At 41.9% G+C, this 12,358-nt stretch overlaps 1 protein-coding gene across 1 annotated transcript in view; it reads right to left on the reverse strand.

The window, feature by feature from the left end:
* Window positions 1–12,358, reverse strand: part of MNAT1 (MNAT CDK-activating kinase assembly factor 1) — a gene marked incomplete at its 3' end in the record, with an annotated part of 57,981 nt that overhangs the window by 21,420 nt on the left and 24,203 nt on the right. The window lies entirely within an intron of this gene.

Genomic DNA, 12,358 nt, shown 5'->3' on the forward strand with positions numbered 1-12,358 from the left:
GAAATTTCACATTTTGAAAAGATGCCGTTGCTGTGTACTTTGCCTCTTTATAAATAAAGTAAATAAAAATCAATACAGCCACATTTACACTTTGTTCTTCATCACAAACAAAATAACCCAGGTACAACCAATATTTTATTCAGGGTCCTTTTTTTATAATAAATTCCAAAGATTTTTAATTGGATGATAAACAGACTTGATGCCAAAGTTACACCTGGCACCACAGCCACAGCTGAAGCTGGTTACACTGAGTTTAAAAGCAACCAACAGTTAAATAGGTACAGCACTCTTCAAGAATATTTCTGTCACTTTAAAAGTGACACATTTAATTTTGTATTTCAAATTCACTTAACTAGCCAGACATAAAACAGGCTAAAAATCAGCATAGAGCAGATGCTGTACACAACACTATCAATGAAACTAAACTGATACAACGTTAAGCTTTAGTATAAACAGCAACTTAAGGGTTTGGGGCTTTTACCCCTTATTCCAAACAGATTTTAGAATTGTCTGACTTGAGATAAATCCTTGGGCTAATTCTGTCTAGGCTTCAGATCCTACATAAGTTAACATAGGAATTTAAGCTCAAGGCATCATCCCACTGGCTGGTTAAGGTAACTGAAAATTGTCTGGGTGCAGATGAAGGTAGCACGAGGCTCCCACTGCAATCCCCTCCACATCCTCCCATCAGCTCCCAAGCCAAGCCCTCTTCCTCTCCCTCCACAACAAAAGAAAACCCTAATCACGTTTTACTGGGAATAACCACGCTCCTTGGTGTGCAGGCATGGCCAACATAGTGCCAATGGACCTGAAGCACCAGGATCTAGATGTCACAAACATCTGTGACAAGAGCTCCTCTGTCAAGCAGACAACACCGAAGCCCTGCAACTCTGCCCATATCAGAGTTCGTGTGTGGCTGGTGGAAAATCCAACAATAAAACTCCACAGGTTATCCCTTTCCTGAACTTGTAGTCACGATCTGGCTCAAATCCCACTCCAGATGAAAGTGGAGGAGATGCTGCCGCTCCCAGTGCCACTACCACCATGCTCTCACAGAAACTGCCACCTTTTTGGAGAGGCAGAAAATTCTTCAAATGTTTACTAATCGATTATTCAAACTCTGTTCAACTCGAAGGGCCTATCTCAAGGAAGCATTTCAAGCTGGCTGTCTTTCTATAGAGACTTGGATGTATGTGGCTTCTTTTTTATGTCAGCCACATATACATGGACACAACGCAGTCCCCTCCAACCTTCTTATCCTTCTGCTATTTTCGAATTCCACATGCATCTCCTTCAAAGGTACCGCTTGTCTCCTGCAGGATCTACCTCACTGTCCCAGAATAATACAAGAATCACTATTCTCACACAAAGCAATCACTTCATTTGCTACTAATCACTGCGAGTGTTGCAAGTTCCAGTTTCCTGGCCCCCATCCAGCTCATTTAGATAGATGGTTCCACATGTGCTCTCTGTCCTTCCATTTCCTGCCCGTGCCACTACATGCATTTGCTTAAGTGATACAAAGCAGGTTTCTTTGTAGTCACAATATTCTTATGTGGTTTATATTTTTCAGAAAGAGCCCACATAGAACACAACCCATTACCATGCTATTATCCGGACTGCAAGAGGCAGAGCATTTTACTGCTCTGCCACACATTCTGCTGAACTACTAACACACGTCAAAACTCCACCTAAGCCTCCCATTGCCTCAAAATACAAGAGTTACCCAGGTAGCAACTACGTTCAGAACGAACTAAAATAGTCAATTCTTCATTATGCAGGTTTTTCCTCTTTACACCCCCCCAAAAAAAAAAAAAAAAAGAGGAACAAAGATAAACCAAACTTTCCAAGACCAAGGCACTTCTTTATGAGGAGAATTTCTCTTTCACCAGTCGTAGCCAATACTGTCACTATTCCTTTCCAGAGACACCTTTACCAAAACGCTGAGTCCAGGCTAGGTATATATGGGGAAATTCACCTTTTGATGTCCAATGCCCATTGCCTGGAACCACATTCCTTTCTCTCACCCTCCTCTACACCTGAACAAACATTCTTGAGGAAGATTACCTTTGAAGTCCCCTTGGTACAAAACATTGTCTCTTTGATCCAAAACATCTTCTGCATAAGTACCCTATAGCGCAATACAGGGGCATCTTGGATGAGCACTGGCTGTTGAAAACTAAGGTCCCCAACAGCTCCTCTGAAACACATCTTTATTTTTAAATGTATTTTTAATTTACAAATGTGCTATTTTAAAGCTTAGAGGTTAACTCCTCTGAGACCCCGTAGCAAACATTCATTCACCTGCTGTGTTCACTTAGGCACGAGTTAAGGTGCAGAAAGGTGGTACAGGCACACACACAGCATGGCCTCAGTCAACACGCTGAAGATATTTTCCTTGTAGGGAATTAATGTATTAGTAAGGCTGGTGTACCCTGTAACAGAGATTAATGCAAAACAGAAGACGCTGTGGGAAACGCAAGTCCCACATGCACACCCCTGCCTACAGCCAGAGACCTTGTTAACAAGTGTGGGTGGGGAACATCCCATCTGAAGCCACCCAAGTGCGCACACACCATCCCCTGCTGTCCTTGGAGACCAGACTTCTTACACAGGAGCTGATCCAGACAGATGAGCACCAGAACCCCTGATTTCCCTAATCCTTCTGTCCCAGAGCTCTCCTATAATTCCTAAACCTATGCAGAAGTCCCTCAGCCTAGAAACTCCCCTGCCCCACCCACTCCCACCTTTCTGCCGAACTGTCCCAAATCTGCCCCTCAGAGTGATGGCTTCATGTCTCTCCATGTTCCTTCCAAAGCACCTCACCTCCTCCTCCATCCGTCTCATCTGCTGCTCTACACTTCCCCACCCCACAACCCCCCCATGCTCCACCATGACACCACTGCTGCTGCTGCCAGCTCTTGATGCTGGCTGCCCATGCCCCGTTTCTTCCCAGCCACTACCTCCCAATACAACCATTCCTCTCGTCCTTCCCTTGCATGACATTTTCCATCTGGCCAGAAAAGCCAGATGTAAGTTGTGCTTACTTTGTCAGAAGAAAGCCCTGAAGAGGCAAGGAAGAAAATATGGGCATATGGGAGATCTTATAACTCTGCTGCAAGGTCAAAATACTCTACAACATCAGCAAATAGACTCTAGTTCTTTGAGACATGGAATAACCAGGAATAAAACCTGGCTGTGAGAACTTCGCACACGTGCTTCACAGGCAAGTCTCTCAAAACCAGACGAACAGACACAACCCAACTGATTGCTGACTCAGAGGAATCTACGAGGCCATTAACCCAGCTCTGCCATTCCAGGTCACCAGCTCTCCTCCAGGTAAACAATAGAGAAGATGAAAGAACGACACAAAACCACTTTGACCAGCAGCAACAGAAGAAAGGATTAGAAGAAAATATGCAGTGTTCTCACAAATGCAGACAAGTGCCAAGATAGATCACGGCAGAAGGAGCACACATTTTTCTATGCACGTACAAAAATGTACTCCTTTAGCTTGTCTAAACAGCTTCAAATCCTTCACTGCTCTTACTACAATTAAGGGTTCTTACTGCTCTCTCCAAGAATTCTCCTCTCTAAGGAGTCCTCTTCTCAGCTGATGAATGTCATTTCACATCTAGACTGTAGGGTGGAGATACCTGCAGAAATGCTTTTTATTATTAAGTAACAAGACATCTGAAGTACTTTTTTTTTTTTTAAGATCTAAACTATTCAGTTCTGTGAAGTCATCTTTACAAAGTCACCTTCAAGTACACAGAAAAGTTCTTACAAGAGGCAGAGAATAACCTGCTTTTGGCACCTACCTAAACAAAAAATGGACTTTTGAGTCAAGGAAATACACAGTTAAAATTTCCCCTAAAATGTAAAAACAAGGGCACTAAATGCTACCAGCGGCTGCGTGGGAGGCTGCAGGGTCTCCATCTCCAGAAGTCTTTAAGAACAGGTTAGTCAGGTACCTGTCATGAAGCACCCCTGACTCTGCCTCACAGCGGGGGGAAGGACCCCATGACCTCTCCAGCCCCCCGCCCAGCAGTATGTTTATACAATTCCACAAACACCCACTGCAATCTTGGCATCAAAGCTTTTCATTTTATTAATTTTTCTTCCCTGACTTGAAATTCCACCCTTACAGAGGAACTTTGTCCGCTCTCATTTTTTTACATCATCTCTATCAGGACATAATGAGACCGCTTATACTCACACTTTCAGACAGGCTATTTATTTCTGCTTCACCCCAGCACTACTTTCTGGTATGTTTACTTTTAAACAGTGCATCAGGCAGCACCATTTAACAACTTCTTGCATTAAAAATGTGGTTCAATAATGTTGCACTGCTCATCGAGCACAAACTCCAATATTTAGCATTTATGATGTTTGCAACTCTTGGCCAAAGCGGAGCATCAAAAAGAGCATGTATGCACTAAATCGTATCTTGTTAAGAAGAACAGCAGCACCGAAAAAAGTTATATTGGAACAATCTATAAATGTGTTTACATTATATGAATGATTTGCTGTTCCTTCACAAGGCATGTAGGAAGTCAGCACTTCTCAAATGTGTAAAGTATTTCCATGTGCTTAAAGCATGATCTTTCCAAAACAAACAATGATTGAGAAATTTTTTATTATTCTTTATTTCCCTGCCAGCTGTTTTTTTGGCCTCTCCTCTCAGCCACCTTCTTTCTTTCAGCCAGATCTCTCCTTATTGCTCACAGTAACACCTACTCAAGCAATACATATTTGGAGTTATAAGACTCAGAAATAAGAACATCTCAGGGTGGTTTAAATGGCATTTTCCTTAGATCACTTTACAATGTGTCTTTGTGCTATCATAGCTAGTGGCAGGTCTGGCTGTTCCTTAGGATGGACCTTGGGCATCCTGCATTAGGACCTAAAGCCTAGTTCCTGCTGCTCTGTCCCAATGCTTGCTCCCATATGGGAGGGGAGCAGATGACAGCCTGGCTGAACGCTTCCGGCAGCCTTCTCTCTACGAGCCTTGTCCTGTGCCGCATCTTTTCACGGGACCAAAACGACACACTGTGTGATACAGAGGTACTTCTGAAATTTGGTGGTAAAGAGTCAGGCAAAGCAGCTCTTGGGCAACTCCATACATCAAACAAGAGATTAAAAAGCCCAAACGGATAAGCGTTTTAAATTAAAAAATAATTAAAAAAACCCACCACCCACCAAAACCCTCAGAGCAGTTCCACTCTAAAAAGTGACAGGTAAAGAGCTGATCTGCTCCACTGCCGGCCGCAGCCTCTTTACTAAGCAGCACATAGGTCTTGCTGTTCGCTCCTGTACAATTAACAGTGTTGGCACTATTTCATTTACTAAATTCCAGTCATTACAGCTGTGCAAACTTACGGGCCTAATTTGTATTTATACTAATGTGTATATAAACATGTGCTGATTTAGCCACGTGAAGGAGCCTTAAAGCAAATGAGCAAATATTTATTCTAACAGAGGTGTATAAGAGAGCGCAACCATAAAACAGAATCACGTCAAGCAGTTCCGATTATGTCTGTCCACCAAACAGTTTGATTTTGACTATGGCATCTTTCCTAAGGCATTCCAGACAGAAATCCTGCAAAGAGATACGGGGAGGTGTAGAACTGCATTTTAAAAACCCAACCTCCTTTTCCAAGGCCAGCATTGTGTAAATGAGGGGAGGGAAAGTAACAAATACTATCAGTTACTCTTGTTTTTTCAACCCAAAAAACATTTCTAGCCTACATTAGGAAATAAATTTATTGTCAGCTTAACATGCTTAATGTTTGCACATTTTGATATAGTAGTAATTACTTAGTAAGGCCAGAACCCAATTAAATGTTTTAGACTTCAGTCTGTGGGCTGGAGTGTGCAGGAAGCATTCTGATAATAGATCACTTAAATAGAGTTTATCTGGCAAACACTTCAAAACCAGGGTTCAAAAACTTTAAGCACAGTTCTGCATGCATGTGCTTGACTCTAACAAAACATCTTTATTTAAATGAGAGGGCTAGAGATTAATATGACAAATACATTTACTACTGCTAACAATTCTCCATCACGCTACTGGGAAGTTGCAGGTATACTGTATAAATAATCCTGTAAGATTTAAGCAAGACTATGCGGGCCACAGGACGCTATACTGCTGTTTAAAATCAAGCATGTTAGCCCTAACCTGAATTCTACCATCCAGCATTGTTGGTGTTCCTTAGTTCACATATTTGAATTCCATATCCACATAGTGTTAGAGATGGTGGAGATCCAGCAGCCTCAACTTCTTTTCCCCTTTCTTTCTTTTCAGAAATAGGTATCCTCTGCGGATCGAAGCAATGCTCATTGCTAAAAATGAGATACTGTTACTGACAACAAAAATCCAAAGCTAAAGCAAGAGGCAATACATATTCTTACTAGGAATAGTGAGAAGGTGCTTAGCAACTGCAGAATCCCTCCAGCAGAGTTGGTGTTACAGGGCTACATGCACCTGCTCTCCAGACACACAACCCCCATAAATCTCTGCTCCAGGGAAGCTGCTTGGCCAGAAACCTGGTTTTCTGCGCATATCCACCCAGAGACCTGCTGGAAAGCGCTGAGGCTCCCCTCTAACCAGCACACTGGGGTTTCCTCTGCAACAGGACTCTGCTTCACGGGACGGACACCCAGAGCAGGGTGTCTGAGCACTGAGCTGGAATACAGCCATCACACACACAGACACCAAGCCTGCAAGGGCAATTCAGTAGCCACCTAGTATGGATTCAGCCAGACTCCTGCTGGAGGTCTAGATAATGCTCAGTGGTACTGAAACTTTTACCTTTACATGCATGCTCTCTAAAACAACTACACGTGTTCTGAGAGGATCTATATGCCTAAACACGCTGCTTCCTCCAAAAACAAGTGTTGTGATTTTGTTGCGATTCTAAACTACGAAGTGTTGTGAAAAAGGAAATATTCCACCCAGCTGCAAAAAAGAAATGTGCGTAATACGAGCCAAATGAAGATTAAAAACAAAACACCAATCTCAAAGAAATCAATTCCACGTGAAGTGTTTCAGCATGAAGATAAACCAGCTGAGCTAACAGTGAAGGAAGGAAATAGGCTTAATTTATTTATTTATTAACTTTAGGCAAATACTAAAAGCACTTTAAAAAATCCCAATCAAACAAAACCCACACACCAAAACACACCACACCAAAAGCAACAAACAAATGGAACCAGAGCAGTAAGAACTGGCAAAGCAAGGCTGGAAGGCTGAAACAGTTCCCGGTCACACAGGCGCAGTGGCAAAGCACTCTTGGGAGCTGCAGACTAGTTGTAGTCTAAACCATGGTGCGACAGGCACTTCACTTACCTCAGAGTACCTGGCATGTGTCTAAGGTACTTTGAAGGAGCACAGTTGATTAAAAAGGTATTTTGACAGACTTTTTTGTGTTTGGAACAGGATTTTGGATAATTGCTCCACAAGCTATAAAAGAAACAGACTGAAAACAGGAGTAGCCGCTGAGCAGTTGTTTGCACAGGAAGCAATATTGTAGGAGAAGGCAGTAATGAAGAACAGTTAATTTGACCTGAGCTGATGAGGTCAATGTTTTAAAAGAAATAGCTCCACAAAAAGCTAAATAAGAACGTTATTTCCCATTAGAATAATACTGCAAGTGTAACGCTGCACAAAATCTAGTCCCTAACACTTGTTATGCTCAGCTTCATGGCAACGTGCATTCCTGAGGTGTCCTAGACATCCTGTCTGACACAGATCCATTCCCCTGAAATATCGATTCGACTGCTCCCTCCTGCAAGCTGCGGCTGCTTCAGACTACACACTGCTCTGCCTGCAGTCAGCTACTAATAGCCTGACACTAGAAGAACTGAATAAAATCCTGGTAATATTCAGACTCACAGAACGTTAAATGTAACATCGCTGCTGTGATTTGGACTGGGAAGCAGAAGCTGAAGCAGGTATTTCACTCTTAATTTGTTGCCATTCAGGGGTGCTGTTGACAGGAGATGTAGCCCAGCTCAGCGGAAGACACACAAGGTTAGGAATTTAGTCAGGCTGGATCTTATTCCTCCTTCCGCCACTGCTCTGCTGTCTAATCCTTGGGCGAGTACATCCCCTCCAGGCATCTGGTTCCCCTCCCTCCCCGACTCATCTATTTAAACTGCGAATTCAGAGGGGTAGGGACCATCTTGGTAATGACAACGCATGTACAACATTCTGCATTAGTATTTCTATTAATAAATATTCCCATTGCTATTAAGTAATAAAACAAAAACCATGATAGCAACTGAACGGTCAGTGATGCATGATATTAGTTTTGAGGTGTTTGGGCAAAACTCTCCCAAGTGGTAGCGGGTCTAAGACACTATGTTGTTTCCCTGCATATTTGGACAATCCAATTAGAGATAATTAAGTTTTTAAGTACATGAAATTACTTCAAGAACACCATAACTAGAGGCTAAGCCTCCTGGGAGACTGGAGGAAAGGAGCAAAGAAACATCACAAAACTGGAAGGAACAGAAAAGGGACAGGACACACAGCCTGAACCATGCTGAAGAGAGCACGTAGCTGAGCCAGTCTCAGGCATTCCTATTTTTTTTTACAACCATGTAAATAGCTGGGCCACAGACTCAAGAGTTTGCATGGTCCCAGTTCAATGAATTAGAGGAGTTAAATACACCCACACCTCTGTGCGTTTTTAACTGCAATGGTAAAGCACAAATCTGCATGCACCAAAAGGCTCCTACACTCCTGCGAACATCAGTCATGAAAAGAAAACTAATTCACTGTAACGAAATTAATTCCTGCTCCATTTGCAAACTGCCATTTGTGTATAATGTGTACTTTTACATGTTAAAATTAGCTTCACCTTAAAGCCACCTCCCAGCCAGGAACGGTCACTATATTCACCAAGAAACAGAACTGTTCTATTGCTAGACCTCAGATTTGTTTTTCACACTGTGATAAGCTCTGGAAATAGTTCATTTCCAACCACCTTTAGATTTTAATAGCCATCAAAAAACACAAAGAACAAGCATTGAGAGGAAATAGTATTTTTAGCACTATTGCAACAGCTCAGATTGTCAGTTTCTTTTGTAGCTTTACCCCGATTTGAAATTAGATTTAGAAAGACTGTTTAAAATATTCAGATATGCTGAAAGCATATTTCTTGATATGAGGAGTGTGATAAGCAGAAAACTCTGAAGCACTTTCTCCCCCCACTTACAGAGGTGAATCAAAGTGATTGAGAGGAAGATACACTTTGTGCACAGAAGACAGCATTTACTGAAATAAAATGTAAAAGTTAATGAGCAGATTGCAAAGAAAAAACAGTTTCCACTTGAGTGGAACAAAAAAAAGCCCCAGTTCACAAAAGGAAAAGTGAAGGAACCCCTATCCCCATGAGCTAATTGTCTGCCTTGTGCTATAGGGGATGCTCTTGCTTAGCTTACAAGGGACAGACACTCCCTCCTCCCCCTGCAAGCACAGGAACTCCACAGCACTAATGTGACACCTAAAATGAGCCAACTTCCTTGAGCACTGCCCTGGAGACTAGAACGGGCATGCCTCAACTCAGAAAACCGAGAAACATGTCCGATTATCAGTCAGGCTGAAGAACATCTCTGACCAAGACCATCCCAGGAAAATCACTCATGTTCAGGCTGAAAAAAAAGAACGTGGATTGCCACAACTGGCATATTTTTATAGCCTTTGTGTAAACACAAGCTCCGGATTAGCCAGCATCTCAGCTAGCTCTATCTGGATTCCTTTCTTTTGAAACAAAGTTAAGGAAAACGCCCACCACAAAAGGTCAGTGGGCAAACTATCAGGAAAAAATAAAAGCACAGTGGCAGAACATACATATCGATTCATTAAATGTGCACTGCTGAAACTCTTAACAGCGACAACAACACAGACTTCTCACAGAAAATAGACTTGATTTGCAGAACTGTTGAGTCAAACAGAGCATTAATTAGAACTGCATTTTTTAAGGAATTCTCAGGACTGCCCTAGAGCTGCCCCCATCTCTTGAAATGGAGTGAACCCCATGGCTTAAGAGAGGAACAAAGCTAAAGCAACTCTAAAGAGCTCAAACAAAAGCTCTGCCTATTTCTAGTGCACACCTACACAAAACAAACGGACTGTGCAGCTCGAGTGTTCAGAAAAACACTCAACCTGGAAAATAAGTGTGTCGTACGGTGAGTGCTCAGGTGGGAATTCACCTTACGCTGTCACTAGAACACACGGTCACAGATCAACCACACCAAATCGCGTACAATGAGCAGGACTGCTTTCTACAGAACCAACGCCATTCTCAGCTGAACAATTTCCATGCGACTACAGTAACTTTCCAAAACGCATCCCAGTCCTAATCTGAAAACATCAAGAATTAAGAGATTTCATCGCATTCCAGCGACAATGTTAACAGTGAGGCCAATTAACCAGTGGAACATTGTGAACTTTAGGCCTGATTTGTCCCTTCAGCTCCTATTTAGGTCCTATTTGTTTAACTCAGGTTCTTGCTGTGTTTACTGTTGCACTCTTCAGATTTGGCATGTTCTGTGTTAAGGAGGTACATACTGTAAATTGAGTCATATCTCAACCTTCTCTTAAACAAGAGGCAGAGCGCAGGATGAAGCCTATCTTCCTGCCTTTGAACCGTCCTTTGGATGTGGCTCCTCTTTGCATTCTTGATTTTTGCATTCAAAATGCAGCTGACAGAACTCTTCAGCCCAGAATTCCTCCCAATACTGCATCCAGAAGAAGTCCTCTCCTGTTTATCACTGTACTATTCACGTTCCAAGGCCTCCAGCGCACACACATGCTGTTCCTGAGGGTCACACTGGTTTACTTGCTCAGCTGAACTTCCAAATCCCCTCCACAGTGCCTTTTATTTATTCTTCTACTTATAATTTTGCATTTAGCCATACTAAAACACATTTCATGCAAATGAGGCCAGCTTGTCAAAGCGGCCCTGAAAACTGCCAACTTGCACGTCGTCCATAGAAATTCAACATCTGCTTCCACACACTGAACTGTGTCCTAGCAGAACACCCACTTGTGACCCATGCTGTGGTAACACCCAACAACTGCTTTAGACATTACGAGTTAGCCAGTTAATTCACTTATTGTGCAGAAACTCAATATTGTTATTATTACATAATGTAATTTCTGCATAGTTCTAAAAATCAATGTCATGTAATAACTAAATCAGGCACCTTATGAAGAAAATATGGAAGCGTTCAACTTTCTCAACAAAAACTGTAATTTTATCAGTGTAAAATCTGTTTTGCTTGATGTAATCCACTTTCCAAAAACAGTAGTCATCAACTTCAAATATTCCCGTCCTTAACTTTATTAACTGTACTTATTTCTACTTTTTCTTTAAGTTGTTCTTTTTTCATTTAGATTTAAGGTCAGTCAGGGTGAGGTTTGTTGCTTGTTTGGGATGGAACAAATCAAATTAGTCACCTACTCTCATGTTCTGAACACCGATAAAGTAACAATCAGTTACCTGGAGTATCCCCTATTATTCCAAACATTAAGATTTCAATTTCACGATGCTAGAAATCTCCTCATCCCAGTCTTTCATCATTCCTGGATGAAGTTTACTTAGGGCTGTGAAGTGTCCACTATCCCATATTGCATTTAAGATCCATTTACAAATGCACTACGAAGTATTTCCATCGTCCACATTGTGTAGCATAAGCTTACCTTCTTTTTTTCAGAAGAAAGGCCAACAGCTTTAAGAAATTCTGACAGGACATTTTAACAGCAAGAGAAAGTACAGGCATTCACTTACAATACTTTTTAAACGGAACAATGAATATTTTCTGTCCACTAGCTTTTCTACACAAAGAGACGAGACCTCATGAAGCAGATCAACCTCCCCCAGACTCATAGGTTTTAAAAGAAAAAGGAAGAAGATACCGATTACACTACATGAAAACAAGAAAAGAATCTGCACAACTTTGCAAAAGCTGACACTACCTTTGGAGAAATAAGCCGCAAATACTTCTACACTGTGAACTCTCTGGGGGATAATGAACACAGCACCGATATCCCTGACAAAATGAATTAATTGGTGGGAGACTCATCTGATACCAAGGTTTTTGCTTTGCTGACTTCTTGGTTTGTTGAGAAGGGCAGAGAGTGTTGGTTATTCTAAGACGTCATTTACCATTATCAATTCTAGAACACAAAGTCTAAAGAAAGTGCAAGATTCATAACAACACAACACAAAAAACCAGTAAGGTGCAAAAAAGACTCATGTTTCTACCCCCGAATCCCTCCTCCCAAAAAAACTTCACACACAGGCTGATGTGCGCTTGCACTATGTCATGATAATGAACAGGAATG

Source organism: Buceros rhinoceros, unplaced genomic scaffold (assembly GCF_000710305.1).
Source record: "Buceros rhinoceros silvestris isolate BGI_N320 unplaced genomic scaffold, ASM71030v1 scaffold2972, whole genome shotgun sequence".
NCBI classification, from domain to species: Eukaryota; Metazoa; Chordata; class Aves; order Bucerotiformes; family Bucerotidae; genus Buceros; species Buceros rhinoceros.